General features: G+C 43.5%; 1 long non-coding RNA gene across 1 annotated transcript; it reads right to left on the reverse strand.

Annotated features, from left to right (window-relative positions):
* Nucleotides 1-516: 516 nt before the first annotated feature.
* Nucleotides 517-2,720, reverse strand: LOC119300659. The gene is made up of 4 exons (XR_005146549.1): nt 2,206-2,720; nt 1,892-1,986; nt 1,162-1,247; nt 517-960 (listed from the first exon to the last, which is right to left on the reverse strand). It is a non-coding gene; the product is annotated as an uncharacterized LOC119300659 (long non-coding RNA).
* Nucleotides 2,721-22,104: the final 19,384 nt, after the last annotated feature.

Raw genomic sequence — 22,104 nt, forward strand, 5'->3', positions numbered from 1 at the left:
CTTTCATAAAAGCACTTCCTTATTTTGACCATTTATATATATCAAGTATATACACCATCGACTCAATTTCAGTCTTCTTTAATCTCCGGCGGCCGGTGGGCGGAGCTAAATGACCTACATGATCTCTACTACCCGAAGATTCTTAAATTATCACCAAATTAGTACCTTTAACTAATTAAGGATGGAAAAGATTAAGCAAACATTAAGCTACAGAATCATCTCCTGGATTGTTATGAGCATAAGAACCTGCTTTTTTTGCGATTTCAAATCTGATTTTTTTGTGGCAATACAATTCTAAGGCCGTAAATAAAAATTATTATACTATTGTCTGGTCAATTTAAGATCTATGCTGAATAGGTTGAAGTTCTGTCGGTACTACAAATCTCCACTTTTGGGGAAAGCAACAAACTTGGAATCACCAATGAAGATTCAAACAGGAAGACAACTGCATATTTAACTTTCATAAAAGCACTTCCTTATTTTGACCATTTATATATATCAAGTATATACACCATCGACTCAATTTCAGTCTTCTTTAATCTCTAACTGAACCAAATAACAAAAGCTTAAGCTTAAGCATCCACACACACAGAAAATGCAAAACAAATCTCACATAAAACTGTCCCAAGTCAGATACAGGGGAAACCAAGGTGAGATGATCATGTTTCTTATAGGGAACAATAACCATAGGTAAATACATACATTATTGCCCTGTCAGAAGGTACTTAGTTGTACTTCAAGTGGTACTGGGACATGAAACTAAGCCATTGAAATTTTTGAAACAGAATAGATGATAACACCAGTGTAGGCCATGAACAAAAATACAAAGAACATAATCAAGCATAACCCACCTCGACCGAAGCAACGTTTGATCAACAGCAGGAACCTGAACCTCATGATGCTACACCATATATCTATGGTTACCCTTTTTATTTCTCCCGCCTAACCTGAAGTAATTATCTGGACAAAATAGGGAGGCACACTTCAACTAATCAGTTCTTAGTAATTATAGAATGCCCTGTATTAAAGGAAGTAAAATCAAGCATGTATATGCTCTAACTTTCATAACTGCATGTAAACTCAGCGATTAACTTTATATACCAAAGTGTACAATTCTCAAGTTTAGCTACAGAGACGGAAACAGAGACAGAGGGCGTGCACCTGAAACCTGACGGAGTTTGCTTCGGCCTCCAATCCAGAACATAATCATCAACCATGCGCGCCTTCCCCATGTACTTCACAAGCATCTATAAAGATGGAATTGACATAAGCCATAAATCACAAGTTCTTGGCACCAACGGCAATAGGGTGTCATTTTAAACAATGTTCAGAATGATGGCTCTGATGAATCTTTTAATGCCTACAGCAGACAAATCTAAACTGAATTTTGTTTGTTTTTTCTGTAACTAAGAAGTTGGAAATTGACAATCATGTATATAGATCAAGGAAAAGTATAGTAGAAAATGGACCACAATTATGCTAGCAGCAAAGTACTCTGGAAATGAAAAAAAAGAGAAACGCAAGTTAGATTATTCTCTGGAAATGAAAAAAAAGAGAAACGCAAGTTAGATTATTCCAGTCAAGTGATGCAAGTATATCTTTCAAGCATCGAAAAAATAGATACGAATCAAAAGAGGCTATCGCATCATCCTGGTCATTAACATCAGAACCATAATTCTGGATTTCTGAAGTTGCAAAATACTTCTGGAAGCTGTTGTATTGTTAATTCACATTTATCCTACAACATCCATACATCATACAAAAAATGGAGAAAGAAAAACCAATAAAAACCTGCTCGAAGGTAGTCATCATCAACAATTCTTGCTTCAGTAATGACAACCAACCAGCACATATATCCATCCATGATACATAAAGGGGGGAAGTAAATTACCTTGTATGAGAACAAATGAATTGTCAGGTTGCTGCAGCTGCCAAAAATGCCCCAGCTTAATACATGGATTCTGTCAATGCAACTCACATAGTCACCTGGGTACACATTAATAGACAAAAATAATGCATCAATTAAAAGGAGCCAAAACAAGCAGAGCAGATCACGAACAAAAAACAAATGAGAAAAGTCACTGGAATATAAGTAAAATAAAGTAGTTGGCATTCATGTAAACAAATCTAAACAAGGATAAAATAAATCATAACATCAAATTGCAGGAACAAATGTGACTTTGCTTGAGACAGAGGTGAATTCACCTTATTCTTCTTCACCAAACTCTTCCTTGGGATTCTTCCTCTTCTCTTCTTTTACAGATCTGCACACATTGTTCTTACGAAAACAGAAGAAATCAAAATCAGATTACTGGAGAACTGGGGGGAGGGGTCAAAGGGGAGAGGAAGATGGAGAGGATTTATATGTGCAGCCTAGATTCTCCAGACTCGCGGTCCTTCTCCCACCTCTGTCCTCCTCACCTCCCCAAGATCCGTCACACCCACCATAAAAACTACACACCCAGACCCTAAATTAATTTAGAGTGGAAGGAATCAGGAGGAAGAAGTTAAACAGGGTGGAGTTCCAAGGAGGCATTGAGCCGCTGCCTTTCATCATTTTTGTGGAGAAAAGTTGAGATAGTGCACGGGAGGGGAGGAGGCAACAACCCAGCTCGTGGAAGCCAGCGCGGAAGAGCCTGCGGGGGAGGGCGGTGGATTGAGGCGGCGCACAGGAGATAGCATCACCGGGATCCGGGGTCGAAGGAGCAACGGGCCATGGCAACACGGAAGGGGGAAGATAGGGTGGGGGAGAGAGAGATAAATCAAGGGAAGGAGGAGGGAAGCAGGGGGTACCTACGCATGGGGAGGGGGAGGCTGACCGATGGCTCGAGCTCCACCTGCCATGGTGACAAGGAGAAGAGGGCTAGGAGGTCCCCGATGGCCGGCGCCTCTCTCCTCGCCGCTCCTTCCTCTAGCGCCGGCCTCCAGCTCCGGCCGACTGGCCCTGCTCCCCCTCGACTGCGACGTCGGCACCCGCCACCCTCCTCTACCACCCGCCCGCGCTCTCTCTCCCAGCCCGCGTTTTCCAGGCGAAGTCCATGGGGTGGCCGACGGATCCGGCGACCCATCGGAAGGAGGAGGAGGTGGTTGGAGGGAGCGGTGGCGGGTGAGGACGAGGGAGGGAGGAGCGAGGGGCGCGTGGCTGTGGATTGGGGCTAGGGTTAGGGAGCGGCGGCGGGTGAGGACGAGGGAGGGAGGGAGGGAGGGAGGAGCGAGGGGTGCGGGGCTGTGGATTGGGGCGCCGCTCTCTACCTCGCGTGCTACGGTGTTTTTTTTCCTTCGCGTGGTGCGCTGCACCCCCACGCGCGGCGCGATACGGTGGGCTTTTTTCCCTCGCATGGTACCGTGCGCTCGATGCCTTCGTTGTGACTACCTACCCCTTCATCCTTTATAAGTTAGATTGTTGGATTGTTAATCACTTTAATTGGGATTGAGTTGGAGGAACCTTCTCAATATTGTTCAACCACCATGATAGTTAAACTAAAAATCTATTCCTTTGTTGTAGGAAAAAATTGGCTTTTCGCAAAACTGTAACCGTAGAGCTTTCCACCAGCCAAATATGCATGTAGTGATAGCATTATTCTGTTCTTGCTCTACTGTGTTACTTTGCCAGCATATTCCATGTGCTGACCCGTTTTCGGGCTGCAACGTATTATGTTGCAGACTTTTCAGACGAGGGGTAAGGTTCGTTAGGTCGTTGCCGTGCAGCTCAGCTATGCCGTTGGAGTTGATGGACTCACTTTATCTTCCAAGCCTTCCGCTGTTATCGTATTAGATGGCCTTAAGCCGCATTACTGTAATGAGTTCTCTCTTGAGACATTCGATGTAATAAGTGTGTGATTGCTACTCTGTTATAAATCCTTCGAGTCCTGTGTGTGTCAGCATTACCGATCCAGGGATGACACTGAAGCACAGAGACCTGACCATCTTAGGTCGGGTCGCTACATTATTTTTGGTACTAACCTATTAACCGGAGGCCCAACCCAGATGCTGTTTTTTTCCCTATTTTAGGGTTTCAAAGAAAAGGAATATCAAACGGAGTCCAAACGGAATGAAACCTTCAGGAACGTGATTTTCTCAACGAATAAGACCCAGGAGACTTGGACCCTACATCAAGAAGTAAAGGAGAAGGCCACGAGGTAGGGGGTGCGCCTACCCCCCAGGCTCACCCTCCACCCTCGTGGGCCCCCTGTTGCTCCACCGATGTACTTCTTCCTCCTATATATACCTACGTACCCCCAAACGATCAAATACGGAGCCAAAACCCTAATTCCACCGCCGTAACTTCCTGTATCCACGAGATCCCATCTTGGGGCCTGTTCCGGAGCTCCGCCGGAGGGGGTATCCATCACGGAGGGCTTCTACATCAACACCATAGCCTCTCCGGTGAAGTGTGAGTAGTTTACCTCAGACCTTCGGGTCCATAGTTATTAGATAGATGGCTTCTTCTCTCTTTTTTGATCTCAATACAATGTTCTCCCCCTCTCTTGTGGAGATCTATTTGATGTAATCTTCTTTTTACGGTGTGTTTGTTGAGATCGATGAATTGTGGGTTTATGATCAAGACTATCTATGAACAATATTTCAATTTTCTCTGAATTCTTTTATGTATGATTGGTTATCTTTGCAAGTCTCTTCAAATTATCAGTTTGGTTTGGCATACTAGATTGATCTTTCTTGCAATGGGAGAAGTTCTTAGCTTTGGGTTCAATCTTGCGGTGTCCTTTCCCAGTGACAGTAGGGGCGGCAAGGCACATATTATATTGTTGCCATCGAGGATAACAAGATGGTTTTTTTATCATATTGCATGAATTTATCCCTCTACATCATGTCATCTTGCTTAAGGCATTACTTTGTTTTCTTAAACTTAATACTCTAGATGCATGCTGGATAGCGGTCGATGAGTGGAGTAATAGTAGTAGATGGAGGCAGGAGTCGGTCTACTTGTCTCGGACGTGATGCCTATATACATGATCATACCTAGACACTCTCATAACTATGCTCAATTCTGTCAATTGCTCAACAGTAATTCGTTCACCCACCGTAAAATACTTATGCTCTTGAGAGAAGCCACTAATGAAACCTATGGCCCCCGGGTCTATCTTCATCATATTAATCTTCCAATACTTAGTTATTTCCTTTGCTTTTTTATTTTTCTTTTATTTTACTTTGCATCTTTATCACAAAAATGCCAAAAATATTATCATATCATATCTATCAGATCTCACTCTCGTAAGTGACTATGAAGGGATTTACAACCCCTTATCGCATTGGTTGCAAGGAGTTATTTGATTTGTGCAGGTACTAGGGACTTCGTGCATGACCTCCTACTTGATTGATACCTTGGTTCTCAAAAACTGAGGGAAATACTGACACTACTTTGCTACATCATCCTTTCCTCTTCAAGGAAATCCAACACAGTGCTCAAGAGGTAGCAGTATCTAGCTTCTTTAACTTGACTTGGTCTTCTTAATCTACACTCTGATTCTTCAAAGAACTGATCTCTTGTGCTTGATCTGGTCTTGGATGATGTAATCTCGATGTCGGGCATGTGCACGGTCTGGGCAACAGACCCAGGGTTTGTTGTACCGACATTCGGGCCGTTATTCATCAGCATCATATTACAAGTTCATATTTGAAGGTTTAGCTACCTCACCCCTTTTCAATAGAATCTGTTTTACTAGAGGGTTATGGTTTAAGAGAATTGAGATTGTTTTTATTTGTTCGAGGGACCTTCCAAATGTGTATATGGATTATGAGCATGAAAATGTAGAATCAAATATTTTTAATGTCAATAGTGAAATTATTTTGGAGTTGGCAAGTTAGATTTGCTTCTTTTTATTTGGTATAATTTATGTGTCTACTTGTCATCCGATGGAATTGCATAATTGACACGCAGAAGCTATTGTTTCAAACTTAAGAAACACCAAAAGTTAAGCGTTGTCTAACTTCGTGCATTTGGAAAGTTAGTGGGAGCAAAGTCGAGGTGGTGATCAAGCTGTTCAATAGCATCAATTGATCATTGGTGCTTGGCCTACTGTTGGAAATCAACTTCTGAATTTTATCGCCTTCGATTTTCATTAGGGATAACCAACACTGTTGTCAAGGTTTATCTTTGTCGCGGTCTAAGGCAAGAAGAAACAAACATTGACACTACAGTACATGCATCCTTAACTTCAACATTATTTACAAAAACAATAATTTAGTGCACTATCACCTCCATCGATAGCTAAGAATCGTTTTACATGTGAATCATACATAGAATAGGGTATCAACCGTCGCAGTACGTGATTGCCTTTTCAAAGATACAGAAGAGGGAGAGGAAGGGCGACAGAGAGAGAGAGAGAGAGAGAGAGAGAGACAGAGAGAGAGGAGGGAGAGAGGAAGAGAGGGAAGGAGGGGAGAGAGGGAGAGAGATTTGTGGATTTATGGTTTATCAGGCAAGAGCTTTATTCTTAAAACTATAATTACATGACCCATTCTCTTCTAATTGGAATTATTAGGGAGGGAAGTTGGAGATGATGGGTCTGGGGAGATGCATCCGCTCCTGGCAGGGGCACCGCTATTCACGTGTGTTTTGGTTGCCGCTTCTCATGTGTAGATGTGATGTAGGATTTAGAGAGTATAGCATTATTATGGGACCTGTATTTCTTGTTCAAATATTTTTATTTATATGTTAGGATCATGATAGTTAAAAACTGTAGAGTAGTTTTTTGTTATCTAGATGTTGTGTCGGGAAGCGTCAAGGGGCAATAAATTAAGAGGATTAATTATCTATGGAAAAAGAAGGTGATTGATGACAAGTTAATTCAACAGGAACGAGCAACTAGAGGGATGTGTGGTGTTTGTAAGAATAGATAGAAAAAAGATGTTCATATTTTTGTTGTGATTAAATATTTCATGCAACGTGCTCGTTTGTGGAGAGGAAAATGGGCCTTTTTTACAAATTCATTTGTTGGCCCGTGGCAACACACGGGCATTCTACTCGTATAAATAAAGAATGAGTTCACAAAAGTACCAAAAAGTGGTGATTTATTTTCTTAACTAACGTATCTCACGAGTTTTTTGTTGAGTTTTGTGTTGTGAAGTTTTCAAGTTTTGGGTAAAGATTTGATGGACATCAGAATAAGGAGTGTAAAGAGCCTAAGCTTGAGGATGCCCAAGGCACCCCAATGTAATATTCAAGGAAAACCAAGCATCTAAGCTTGGGCATCCCCTCTTTCATCTTAGTCTATCGGTAAATTTACTTGAGGCTATATTTTTATTCACCACATGATATGTGTTTTGCTTGGAGCGTCTTGTATGATATGACTATTTGCTTTTTAGTTTGCCACAATCATCCTTGATATACACACCTTTTGAGAGGGACACGCATGAATAATGAATTATTATAATACTCTATGTACTTCACTTATATCTTTTGAGCTAGGCAATTTGCTCTAGTGCTTCACTTATATCTTTTAGAGCACGGTGGTGGCTTTATTTTATAGAAATTGTTGAACTCACATGCTTCACTTATATTATTTTGAGAGTCTCTAAACAACATTGTAATTTTCCTTGGTTATGTATTTAGTCCTAATATGATGGGCATCCAAGAGGGACATAATAAAAACTTTCATATAAAGAGTGTTGAATACTATGAGAAGTTTGCTACCTTATGATTGTTTTGAGATATAAAGCTGGTGATATTAAAGTCATGCTAGTGAGTAATTGTGGATTGGTAGAAGTACTTGTGTTAAAGTTTGTGATACCCGTAGCATACATGTATGGTGAACTGTTATGTTATGAAGTCGGATCATGATTTATTTTTTGATTGTCTTCCTTATGAGTGGCGATCGGGGACGAGCGATGGTCTTTTCCTACCAATCTATCCCCCAAGGAGCACGTGTGTAGTACTTTGTTTCGATGACTAATAATTTTTTTGCAATAAGTATGTGCGTTCTTTATGACTAATGGTGAGTCCATGGATTATACGCACTCTCACCCTTCCACCTTTGCTAGCCTCTCTAGTACCACATAATTCTCGCCGGTGCATTAAACCCACCATATACCTTCCTCAAAACAGCCCATTATGTTTTATTATGACACACACCATCATTGTCTTATTGCTTTGCATGATCGTAACATAACTAGCTTGATGTTTTGGTGATATTGCTACGCTAGATCATTGCACACCCTTGTACACCACCGGGGGCATTCATATAGAGTCATATTTTGTTTTAGTATCAAGTTGTAAGTAAATAAAAATGTGATGATCATCATTATTAGAGCATTGTCCCATGTGAGGAAAGGATGATGGAAGCTATGATTCCATTACAAGTTGGGATGAGTCTCCGGACTTTATTTAAAAAATAGAAGAGGCCGCAGAAGCCCACAAAAAAAGAGAAAAGAGAGAAGGGACAATGTTACTATCCTTTTTCCAAACTTGTTCTTCAAAGTAGCACCGTGATATTCATGATAGAGAGTCCCCTATTTTCTCACTTTTATATACTTGGGAATTTTTCGTTATAAGAACTTGGCTTGTATATTCCAATGATGGGCTTCCTCAATTTGCCCTAGGACTTCGTGAGAAAGCGAGTTCGATGCACACCCACTTAGTTCTTTTTGAGCTTCCATACACTTATAACTCTAGTGCATCCGTTGCATGGAAATCCCTGCTCACTCGCATTAATATCTATTGATGGACATATCCATAGCCAGTTGATACGCCTAGTTGATGTGAAACTATCTCCTTATTTTTGTCTTCTCCACAACCACCATATTCCATTCCACATATAGTGCTATATCCATATTGCATGAAAGTCAAAAAAGTTTGAGAACATCAAAAGTATAAAACAATTGCTTGGCTTGTCATCGGGGTTGTGCATGATAAAATACTCTGTGTGATGAAGATGGAGCATAGCCAGACTATATGATTTTGTAGGGATTACTTTCTTTGGCCATGTTATTTTGAGAAGACATGATTGCTTTAATAGTATGCTTGAAGTATTATTGTTTTTATGTCAATATTAAACTTTTGTTTTGAATGTTATGGATCTGAATATTCATGCCACAATGAAGAAAATTGCATGGATAAATATGTTAGGTAGCATTCCACATCAAAAATTCTGTTTTTATCATTTACCTACTGTAGGACGAGTAGGAATTAAGCTTGGGGATGCTTGATACGTCTCCAACGTATCTAATTTTTTATTGTTCCATGCTATGATATTATCTGTTTTAGATATTTTATATGCATTAATATGATATTTAATATTATTTTTGGGACTATCATATTAACCTAGAGCCCAGTGCTAGTTTCTATTTTTCCTATTTTTTGAGTTTTACAGAAAAGGAATATCAAACGGAGTCCAAACGGAATAAAACTTTCACGATGATTTTTCTTGGACCAGAATACATCCAATGAGCTTGGAGTGGGGGCCAGAAGATTCTCAAGGAGCCCACAAGCCACAAGAGTGCGCCCTAGAGGGGGCACCCTGAGGGCTTGTGGGCTCCTCGGAGGTCTCTTAACCCTAATTCCAGCATTATAAATCCCCAAATATTCCCAAATGACTAGAAGCGTCCACCAAAATACTTTTCCGTCGCCATAACCTTCTACTCCCGTGAGATCCCATCTTGGGGCCTTTTCCGGCATCCTGCCGGAGGGGGATTCGATCACGGTGGGCATGTACATCAACTCTATTGCCCTTCTGATGAAGCGTGGGTAGTTTACCACAGACCTACGGGTCCATAGCTAGTAGCTTAGATGGATTCTTCTCTCTCTTTGATCTTCAATACAATGTTCTCCTCAATGTTCTTGGAGTTCTATCCAATGTAATATTCTTTTGTGGTGTGTTTGTCGAGATTCGATGAATTGTGGATTTATGATCGGATTATCTATGAATATTATTTGAGTCTTTACTGAATTCTTATATGCATGATTTGATATCTTTGTATTTCTCTTCGAATTATCAGTTTGGTTTGGCCAACTAGATTGGTATTTATTGCAATGGAAGAGGTGCTTAATTTTGGGTTCAATCTTGTGATGACAAAGTAGGGGTAGCGAGGCACGATTGTACTGTTGCCAACGAGGATAAAAAGACGGGGTTTTCATCATATTGCATGAGTTTATCCCTCTACATCATGTCATCTTACTTAAGGCGTTAGTCCGTTCTTATGAACTTAATACTCTAGATTCATGCTGGATAGTGATCGATGTGTGGAGTAATAGTAGTAGATGCAGAATCGTTTCGGTCTACTTATCACAGACGTGATGCCTATATTCATAATCATTGCCTTGGATATCATCATAACTTTGCACTTTTCTATCAATTGCTCGACAGTAACCCACCATGCTATTTTCCTTCAAGAGAGAAGCGTCTAGTGAAACCTAGCTATGCCCCTCGGGTCTATTTTCCATCATACATTTTCAGATCTATAAAACAAAAAAACCCAAAATACCTTGCTGCAATTTATTTACTTTTTATTTTGTTTTACGTTTTAGTAATATTTTATATCTATCTCTATCAGATCTCATCTTACAAGTGACTGTGAAGGGATTGACAACCCCTTTATCGCGTTGGGTGGAAGTGTTTGATTGTTTGTGCAAGTGCATAGATTGGATACTTGCGTGTACTTCCTACTGTATTCATACGTTGGTTCTTAAACTGAGGGAAATACTTATCTCTACTTTGCTGCATCACCCTTTCCTCTTCAATGGAAAAACCAATGAAAGCTCAAGAAGTAGCACTCCCATACATTATTTTCTCAGAAAATCCCTATGCACTGGATGTGGTTAGGCTTAAATGTGCTAATCATATGCTTCATTATGCTCCCGTTATATTTCAATTCTTTACTTTTATGTGAGCATCATTGAAATCATCATGCTTAGCTAAAAAGGCATTAAAGAAAAGCGCTTGTTGGGAGACAACCCAATACTTTTGCCTACTATTTTTGTGTGTTCACATGATTAAGCTACTGTAGTAATCATGTTTTATAGCTTTTATTTTAATAAAGTACCAAGTAAAGCCTTTGGGGTAGTGTGGACGATAGTTGACTTGATTCTGTGCAAAAACAAAAACATTTGCGCCCAGTAACATAATTGTTTAAAATCACTAGAGATTCTAAAAATTCTCAAATTTCTACACATGATTAATATACAAATTGCCTACACTGTCCTAATTTATCAGAAGTTTTTTAGTTACAGAAGTATGGTGTTATTCCAGCTCATTACAGACTGTTCTGTTTTTTGAAGATTCTATTTTCAATGCTTAGTTTTCATGTTTAAAGTTTATATGGCTTATATTGGTCAATAGAAATTGTAGAAATGATAGAGGATAGTAGGCATTATGTGAGAATGATACGTCTCTGTCGTATCTATAACTTTTTATTGTTTCATGCCAATATTCTACAACTTTCATATACTTTTGGCAACATTTTATATTATTTTTGGGACTAACATAATGATCCAATACCAAGTGCCAGTTCCTATTTGTTGCATGTTTTTTGTTTCGTAGAATGTTCATACCAAACAAAGTCCAAGCACGATAAAAATTTACGAAGATTTATTTTAGTATATTTGTGATTTTTGGGAAAAAGAATCGACGCGAGACGATGCCCAAGGGGCCCACAAACCCTAGGGGCGTGCTCCCCTACCCAGGGCATGCCTAGTAGGCTTGTCGCCACCACATAAGTCGGTTGGTGCCCTTCTTTCGGCGCAATGAAGATAATATCCTCATAAAAATCGTGTTAGAATTTCAGCTCAATCGGAGTTACGGATCTCCAGGAATTTAAGAAACACTGAAAGTCCAGAAATAGGGACCATGGAAACAAAAGAAAACAGAGAGAGATCCAATCTTGGATGGGCTCCCGCCCCTCTGGGCACCATGGAGGCCAAGGACCAGAGGGAGAACCTCTCCACATCTAGGTGGAGGGGCATGGAGGTGGAAGCACAAGGGGGAGACTCTCTCCCTCTCTCTCTCGGTGGCGCCGGAGTGCCGCTGGGGGAACCATCGCTGCGGTGATCGTCTTCATCAACATCACCGTCTTCATCACCTTCTTATCTTTTTTTGGGTCCACTCTCCCGCACCCTGCTGTAATCCCCTACTTGAACATGGTGCTTTATTCTACGTATTATTATCCAATGATGCATTGCCATCCTATGATGTTTGAGTTGATATCTTTTTTTCTTTGGGTTGATTGATGATCTTGATTGGTTTGAGTTGTATGTTCTATATTGGTGCTATCCTATGGTGCCCTCTGTGCCGCGCACACGTGAGGGATTCACGCTGTAGGGTGTTGCCTTAATGATGTTTAGTAGTTGCGGATGCTTGCTAGAGTTCCAATCATAAGTGCATATGATCCAAGTAGAGAAAGTATGTTAGATTATGCCTCTCCCTCATATAAAATTGCAACAATAATTACAGATCTTGTTAACAATTGCCTAAGACAATTCCGCACACCAATCCATCATTATTCCATACTCGCTATTTGAAATATATTCTAACCTTGTGTCAACAACCCCTATTTTTATATTTTAGCTCTCTGATATCATGAAAAGTTATCCTCTTTATACCCAAAACATAGTTTTATTTCTCATTTCTGGATGAAAGCAAACACTCGGTGTACGTAGGGTTGTATTTGTGGTAGATAGGACTTGAGGGAATATTGATCTTACCTTTACCTCCTTGTGGGTTCAACACTCCATACTTATCAGTTCCATCTTTGGAAATTGGTACGATGATTCCTTGCACTTGGGGATTATCAAGCTCTTTTCTGGAGCCGTTGCTGGGGAGCAATAGCGTGGGGTTAATATTTTGATGTATGCTTGTTTGCTTTATTCACCAAGTAGATTTTATTTTCCCTTTTGTTGTTTCTTTATTGTTCTCTTTGTTTAGTTGTGGGTGAAAAAAAATAGGGAAACAAGAAACCTTTTCAAAAAGATAAGTGAAAGTAAGAAAGACGAGCACTGTTGAAGTGGGGGAGCTCCTTGAACTTGGTTCATGCCCATGGAAACTTTGCAAATCTTGAATTACAGAAACTTTTCAACAAAAATAATTACCCCCTTGCACAAATCCATTGTATTATAAAAATAATGTGCCAAGTTGAGCCTTTTGGATGGTCTATGGTGATAGTTGATTTGATTTTGCTGAAAAACAGAAACTTTTGCGCCCAGCTCCAGAATTTTCATAATTCACAGAAACATGCTTTTGATCTAAATTTGTTACACAAGATTGATATTCAAATTTCCCAGATTGTCCTAAGTTTTCAGAATTTTTGGAGTTACAGAAGTACACAAAATTTCCAGATCACTACAGGGTGTTATGTTTTTGACACATTTCATTTTCTTTGTGTTGTTTGCTTATTTTGATGAATCTATGGGTAGTATCGGGGGTATGAACCATGGAGTAGTTGGAATACAGTAGATTTTACACCAATATAAATTTAGAATGAGTTCACAACAATGCTTAAAGTAGTGATTTGCTTTATTATTCTAACGGATATCACTAGGGTTTTGTTCAGTTTTGTGTGATTGAAGTTTTCAAGTTTTGGGTGAGACCACGATGGATAAAGAAATAAGGAGTGGCAAGAGCCTAAGCTTGGGGATGACCGAGGCACCTCAAGGTAATGCTGGTATGAGATAGTCCTTGTATGGTTTATAGAATGCTCTTTGCACTTCACTTATATCTTTTGAGTATGAATTTATAGAATGCTCTTTGCACTTCATTTATATCTTTTGTGTATGAATTTATAGAAGTCTCTTTGCACTTCATTTATATCTTTTAAGTATGGCTTTGTAGAATGCTTCCTGTGCTTCACTTATATCATTTGAAGTTTGGATTGCCTGTTTCTATACACATAGAAAACCGCCATTTGTAGAATGCTCTTTTGCTTCACTTATATTTGTTAGAGCGGGGGCATATCTTTTGTAGAAAGAATTAAGCTCTCATGCTTCACTTATATCTATTTAGAGATTTGACATGAATTGGTAATTCACATGCTTAGTCATTAAATCCTACATAAATCTTGGAGATCACTGAATATGATATGTTTGATTCCTTGCAATAGTTTTGCGATATAGAGATGGTAATATGTGGGAGGTACTAGTGAATGGTTGTGGTCTAGTAAGAATATTGGTGTTAAGATTTGTGATTCCCAAGCATGCACGAATGGTCTCTCATTATGCGATGATATTGGAGCATGATTTATTATTGATTGTCTTCCTTATGAGTGGCGGTCGGGGACGAGTGTCGTGGGAAACCACGGCCACTTATGGGGCCATGAGCCCCTTTTGGTTCGGCGGGGTGATGGGAACGTTGCACAAAGAGCGGAGAAGCGTAACACAACACGAAGAGATCACACGGGCAGTTTTGCCCAGGTTCGGGCCGATGTGAGGTGTAAAACCCTACTCCTGCTTTGGTGGATTGATGGTGGAAAACGCGATGCTCTTGCCCGGCAGGGCTGCCTCGGGGCGAGAGTGGCTACACGCGTATGAATGTGCGAGGGTCTGAACCCTCTCCACAGTTTTCATGGGCCTCTTTTTATAGATAAAGGGGTCACCATAGTGGCAAATCAATCTTTTACACATTGATTAGATAGCAAATAGTGTTGTCATACCTAACTCTGCAGGCGGACAGAGTGCATTGCACCACTCGGTGTGACATTGTAGTGTGCCGGACAAGGCTTTTGCCAGCTTCGCGCCTGCTTGCTTGACATGTCTCAGTACGGGTGTCATTTGCAGGTGTTTTCTGTAGAAAGTGGCTGCCATGTGGCAGGAAGGAGCCAATTAGTCAGTTAGGAGCTGGACACCGCATTGATCGACGACTTGCGTCGCTGTGAGGTGGTGCGATGGAACTTTGGCGGGGCAGTCCGCCCGTGTTGTGCCCGGCAAGCCTACCGGGGCGGTCTGGTGGATTGTCTTCAGGGCAATCCTCATCCTCGCCAGGCTTGCCTGCCCGGCTAGGGAGGGGTTTCCCTTCGCGATATCTTGCTTCTCTGGCTTGACTTGGTCTTCTTGATCTGCACTTTCATTCTTGAAAGAACTGATCTCTTGTGCTTGGTGTGACCTTGGGTGCTGCAATCTTGTCCTTAGGCCTGCGCAAAGTATGGTCAACAGACCCCGGGTTCGTTGCACCGACAGGAGCCCCCTGGACGGGCCCGAACGCCCTGCCGGACGTCATCGCAGTAGGCCCTAACCAGCGCACCAGCATGAGGGTAGCGGTGGCTCGCCTTCTTGAGATCTTCTTTGCTTCTTCATTAACCCGAGCCCAGGTCAGTTTCCGGTTCCTCCGCGCACGTCGCGTAACGCCAATTGAAGTGGGGCCATCTTTGTGAAGGCTCATGAATGGCTTTAACGCATGATTGAGTAACTGCCAATTCACTCTTCCCACCGCGCCCTTATCCTTAGCCACATATGCCACATGCACCGAGTGGGGTAGGTAATGGAGGCGCGTGATGCGTGAGGGCGTCAAGGTAGGGGTCCAGTCTTCTCGAATTGGTGGAGGAGGATGGCGGTTACCCGCCGGGGGATCATCCCCATCCCCAGCCCGCCTATAAAAGGAGGGGTGAGGGAGGAGTGGGTGTACTCATCCATATACATCTCCTCCTCCATCCTCTGCTTTCTTCTGGGTATGTTGAAAGGGAGAGCCTGGGGCCAGGCCCCGGGCCCTATCTTGGGGTTGGTCAGGCCTTTGTTGGGGCGGGATTCTTCTGTCATCTTCATGCGAGCCTCGGGAGGGCGCACGGGCGGTGCGGTGGTAGCACTGGAGGTAGCGACTCTACTGTGCTCTTTGTCGGGCCGCCCATGGCTTCAATTTTAGTTAGGGCGACACAAATGACACCACACAGAGGCCCGTAACGGACGAAGGGCGTGGTAGTCGATTGTGGCCTATTCCCCCTTTTTCCCACGGCGTCAGAGGGAGGCTACAGAAATGGTTCGCCATTGGTGAAGGTGGACCCTACCTCCTAGGGCACTGCCCCTCAAGCGTACGGCAGAGCCCCTTTTCCTTATACATGCTTCCTTAACGGGCGGTGGCTCCTGATCTTTGGGCCGTCAGAGACGACCATGCTCTCTGTTGAGTTTCCCGGAACGCATGGTGCTGCCTTGGCCGGCATGGTAGGAGCTTCGAGTGAAAGCGGTATGGAAGTTGGCGGCCACCCATGATGCGACAAGAACGGCGACCGCTCCGACGAGTCATGTTTGCCAGTGTCACCATCTGCACCTGCCCTCCAATTCTTCCTCCTCGCCTGCAAATGGCGCCATCCTAATCCTGGGGAGGCGTCGAATCCCAGCCATGCCTTCCTTCCACCTTCTTCGTTTGTCCTTGTAGTTTCGAAGAAGGAGAGGAAAAAGTGAAGGCATCACGGGCATTTTATCAGTTTTTTAATCTTAAATTTGTAGGCACTTGCCAAATTTTAGCTCAAATTATGTAATCTCTTTAATCCATGTTTGTGTCATGTAAGGTCTGTACTTGTTTGATCATCATATTAATGAAAAAGATGAACGTTGTCGGGGACTGGTGCATGTAATATGTCCATGTAGAGGTGAGATGCCTCTATACTTTTAAGTAAACAAGTATCCCCTAGCAGGCTATCCTGCCGGTACCCTCAGTTTCGTTGCCGCGAAGTTAGGCCTACCGAGCACAAATCGTGAAGAGGGACAAACCCCCCGCCAATCCTTTTTCGCCAAAGGCCACTGCGGCCATCCTAACCGAAGCAACGTTTAAGTCAAAGGATGGGAGCACCTAAGTTTCAAAAGGCAGCGAGGTTTTCTTATGCACAAGTCCTTACTTACAGAACATGTATGGATAGGAGAAATAACTTATCTGTTTGGCTTGCCGGGGATCGCATGTAGGCTCGTCTTGTCATCTCCTCTTTGGGGCCAAATCCGCAACAGGATCCTGCAGTTTATGCAGATGAAAATGATGCTACATGCGATCTTATCTACATGAACGTGCAATGCTCATGATATGCTTATGCATGCATGCAACTTGTCGGGGGCCCCATCGCTTCATTTATTTCTCTGTTGCTCAGGGTCTGCGCGTGGCTTTGTATAAGGGGTTACATGCAACTGAGGCAAAGCCTGTACAAAATGGTGGCTGTCGGGCAGGGCCTGACAACCGCGCCTTACGGGTAGAACTTGCGGAGATGCTCAATATTCCATGAGTTTTGCAATTGAATGCCATCTCCAATCTCCAGACGGACCGCGCCAGGTCTGGTGACTCATATTACCCGTTAAGGGCCTTCCCACTTTGGCGTCAACTTGTTTGTACTCTTGGCTGACTTAATGCGCCTAAGGACAAGGTCGTCTTCCTCAAACCACCGGGCATGAACCCTGCGGCTGTGATAGCGATGCAGGGCTTGCTGGTAGCATGCAGCACGCGTAGCATCCTAGAGATAGTTCTCCTCGAGAAGCACAACGTCATCACGCCGATGCTATTCCTGCACTACTTCATCGTAGGCTAGCACTCGAGGTGACCCTTAAATGAGTTCCGTGTGGATAACTGCTTCTGCGCCATAGACTTGGGAGAAGGGAGTCTGCCCGGTAGCTCGATTTGGTGTTGTTCTGAGGGACAAAAGAACCACCGGCAGCTCGTCGGTCCATCACCTGCTGCACTTCTGCAACTTATCAAATGTTCTTGTCTTGAGTCCTCACAACACTTCAGCGTTCGCCCTCTCAGCTTGCCCATTGCTTCCGGGATGTGCAACAGAGGAAAATGATATCTTTCTTCTAAGGGCATGAACATATTGCATGAAGGCGCGACTCGTGAATTGGGTGCCGTTGTCAGTGATGATCCGGGCAGGGACTCTGAAGCAGCACACCAATCCTTTCAAGAACTTGATAGCCGACTGAGCAGTCACCTTTCTCATGGCTACTACTTCGAGCCACATTGTAAACTTGTCGATTGCAATGAACAAGAATTCAAAGCCCTCGGCAGCACGGGGGAAAGGGTCGAGGATATCGAGCCCCCAGACCAAAAAACGGCCATGACAAAGGGATTGTCTGAAGAGCTTGGGCAGGTAGATGGATATTCTTGGAATGGAACTGGTAGGATTCACATTGAGTGACTAGCTCGACTGCATCTTGGAGGGCTATGGGAAAATAGAATCCTTGCCGGAATGCTTTCCCAACCAAAGCCCTCGATCCAATGTGGGAGCCACACATGCCTTTGTGTATTTCTGCCAATAGTTCCTTTCCTTCTTCCCGGCAAATGCACTTCAATTTCACACCGTTAGCCCTTCTCCTGTATAGTGTGTCATCGACGAATTGATACATACTGGCCCTCCGGGCTACTATTTCATCTTCTTCTTGCTCTTCGGAAGTTCCCCGGTTTGGAGGAAATGAACTATGTGTCATGCCCAAGTTGGAGCATGCACTACAAAAAAAAGACACATCCGTGACATTTTGGGTCGAACAATTTTTTCCTGTCATGCTTATGACACTTCTATGACGATAATTGTGACAAAACCTGGTATCCTCATAGATGTGGTGGGCTCCTACTTGTATGACAAAAAATCATTACGAAAAATGGGCTTTTCATCCTGGGCTGGCCGGAGACGCAGCCGCATGACATTCTTTAGGCCATCAATGACGGAAAAACCGTGGTATAAGCGAGGGCATGGAAAATATCGGGGAGTTCCCGGTTACGGTGGGTGGTCGGGGCCGAGCGATGCACGGAGGGATTGCGCGTTTCTCTCATACACGTATGAGCGTGGGGCGTTGGGCTCTAACTGAACCCGAGCGAGGCGTTCGCCTACTGAACTCAAGCGATTGCACTGGCTACATGCTACTAAACTTGGGAAATCGATCGATCCCTGGCTATTAACTAAAGCCGATCGAACCTGCTGCCATTTGATGAACAGTGACCATTGTTGGGGGTTGGATGAACAGTTCCCAGTGGGGTTTGGATGAATAGGACCTCATGGTAGTAGAGGCCGTTGCCGCTGGATGAACAGGACCCTGATCGAGCCGGTTGGGGGTGGTTAAACAGGACCCCGTGGAGGGTTGGTTGAACAGTAGCCGCTGGAGGACTGGATGATCAGTAGCCCATGGAGGGGTGGTTGAACAGTAGCCGGTGGAGGCTGGATGAACAGGAGCCCGTGTATGAACAGTAGATGGTGGAAGCAGGAGGGAGACGTCGTGGATGAACAGTCGCAGGTGGAGGCTAGAGGAGGTCGATGATGGATGAACAGTAGCCAGTGGAGGCTGGGGTGAGGCAGTAGACAGTGGATGAACAGTAGCCTGTGGAGTCCCGTTTTATGGCACACCACACCCCTCCTATTGAACAGGACCCCCGTTTCGATCATAGGAGGTCGAAGAGAAGTCCGTTTCCTCCATTTTGGAGTATGCCACACCTCTCCCGGTCAACAGGACCCCGTTTCTACCGTAGGAGGTCGAAGAGAAGTCCGTTTCCTCCATTTTGCGGTACACCAGACCCCTCCCGGTGAACATGATACTGTTTCGACCATAGGCGGTCAAACACAAGGCTGTTTCCTCCGTTTGACGGTACGCCAGGCATCGTTTTGGCTGTTCCGTCCAAGCCGGATGTCTCCCGATGAACATGACGCATTCCGTTGCCTCCCGATGAACGACATAGTTTCTCCGTTCCGACCAAGCCGGTTGGCTACCGATTAACAGGACGCCGTCGCTGCTCTCCACTGCCTCTCCATGTACACGAGCCTTGGTTGTACGTATGCACGAGTAGGCGTTCAAGACCCCACCTGTACGTACATGGCCGTATGTACTTTCTTGCACCCTCGATGTAAAGTACATATACATGATATTGACGGGACTGTGTGACATGCTACATCCGCGCCTCTACTACGACACGTGCCCTTCCTTACTCAGCCACGATACATCGCTGCAGCCTATAGACAGACCGATCGACTAGTATGTATGTACACATTCGCGACTAGACACACAACCCTACGTACGGTTCGACCGGGTGGGTCCTAGCTGTCAGGGAGGTAAGGAGGCACTTCCTTGCGTGCGAAGATATAACTGGTGCATCCCAGGTGTTAGGGGGAGAATTATATTTGTTTGCCTGTAATATGGACGCACTTCCTTGCGTGCGAAGATGTAGCTGGTGGGTCCCAGCAGTCAGGGGGAAACATTTTTTTACAAAATACGGTAGCCCGTCCGGTGGCATCCTGCTATCGGGTGGAGGAATCATTATTTTGCGCGTAATAAGGAGGCACTTCCTTGCTGTGGCCGTGGACCCAGCTGTCATCCTCTCCACGTACAATACTGTTCCAATGGAAGTCGTTCCTTTACCACATTGAGCACGCCGCGCCAAGAGCACCAAGGCGATGGACGATACGTCTCCAACGTATCTATAATTTCTGATTGCTCCATGCTATTATATTATCTGTTTTGGATGTTAATGGGCTTTATTTTACACTTTTATATCATTTTTGGGACTAACCTATTAACCAGAGGCCCAGCCCAAATTGTTGTTTTTTGCCTATTTCAGTATTTCGCAGAAAAGGAATATCAAATGAAGTCCAAACGGAATGAAACTTTCGTGAAAGTGATTTTCTCAACAAACGTGATCCAGGAGACTTGGAGTGGGCGTCAAGAAACAATCGAGGAGGCCACGAGGCAGGGGGCGCACCTACCCCCCTGGGCGCGTCCTCCACCCTCTTGGGCCCTCATTGCTCCACCGACCTACTTCTTCCTCCTATATAAGACCACGTACCCCGCAAACATCCAGGAGCACCATGAAAACCTAATTCCACCGCCGCAACCTTCTGTACCCGAGAGATCCCATCTTGGGGCATTTTCCGGAGCTCCACCGGAGGGGCATTGATCACGGAGGGCCTCTACATCAACTCCATGGCCTTCGGTGATGTGTGAGTAGTTTACTTCGGACCTTCGGGTCAATAGCTAGTAGCTAGATGGCTTGTTCTCTCTCTTTGGATCTCAATACAAAGTTCTCCTTGATTCTCTGGGAGATCTATTCGATGTATTCTTGTTTTGTGGTGTGTTTGCCGAGATCCGATGAATTGTGGGTATATGATCCAGATTATCTATGAACTATATTTGATTCTTCTATGAATTCTTTTATGTATGATTGGTTTATCTTTGGAAGTCTCTTCGAATTATCAGTTTGGTTTGGCCTACTAGATTGATCTTTCTTGCAATGGGAGAAGTGCTTAGCTTTGGGTTCAATCTTGCGGTGCTCGATCCTAGTGATAGTAGGGGAAACGAAATGTATTGTATTTTTGCCATCGAGGATAAAAAGATGGGGTTTATATCATATTGCATGAGTTTATCCCTCTACATCATGTCATCTTGCTTAAGGCGTTACTCTATTCTTATGAACTTAATACTCTAGATGCATGCTGTATAGCGGTCGATGTGTGGAGTAATAGTAGTAGATGCAGAATCGTTTCGGTCTACTTGTCTCGGACGTGATGCCTATATACATGAGCATGCCTAGATATTCTCATAATTATTCTCTTTTCTATCAATTGATCGACAGTAATTTGTTTACCCACCGTAATACTTATGCTATCTTGAGAGAAGCCACTAGTGAAACCTATGGCCCCGGGGTCTATTTTCCATCATACAAGTTTCCAACCTATTTTATTTTGCAATCTTTACTTTGAATCTATATCATAAAAATACCACAAATATTTATCTTATTATTATTATTATTATTATTATCTCTATCAGATCTCACTCTTGCAAGTGGACGTGAAGGGATTGACAACCCCTTTATCGCATTGGTTGCGAGGTTCTTATTTGTTTGTGTAGGTATGAGGTGACTCGCGCGTGGTCTCCTACTGGATTGATACCTTGGTTCTCAAAAACTGAGGGAAATACTTATGCTGCTTTACTGCATCACCCTTTCCTCTTCAAGGGAAAACCAACGCAGTGCTCACGAGGTAGAAAGAAGGATTTCTGGCGCCGTTGCCGGGGAGATCTATGCCAAGTCAAGACATACCAAGTACCCATCACAACTCTTATCCTCCGCATTACATTATTTGCCATTTCCCTCTCGTTTTCCTCTCCCCCACTTCACCCTTGCCGTTTTATTCGCCCTTTTTTTCCTCTCACCCTCTCTTTCCATTCGCCTCTTTTTTTCTTGCTTCGTCATTATGGCTAGTCCTTTATCTACTCCT

This window comes from Triticum dicoccoides, chromosome 5A, assembly GCF_002162155.2.
Source record: "Triticum dicoccoides isolate Atlit2015 ecotype Zavitan chromosome 5A, WEW_v2.0, whole genome shotgun sequence".
Lineage (NCBI taxonomy): Eukaryota > Viridiplantae > Streptophyta > Magnoliopsida > Poales > Poaceae > Triticum > Triticum dicoccoides.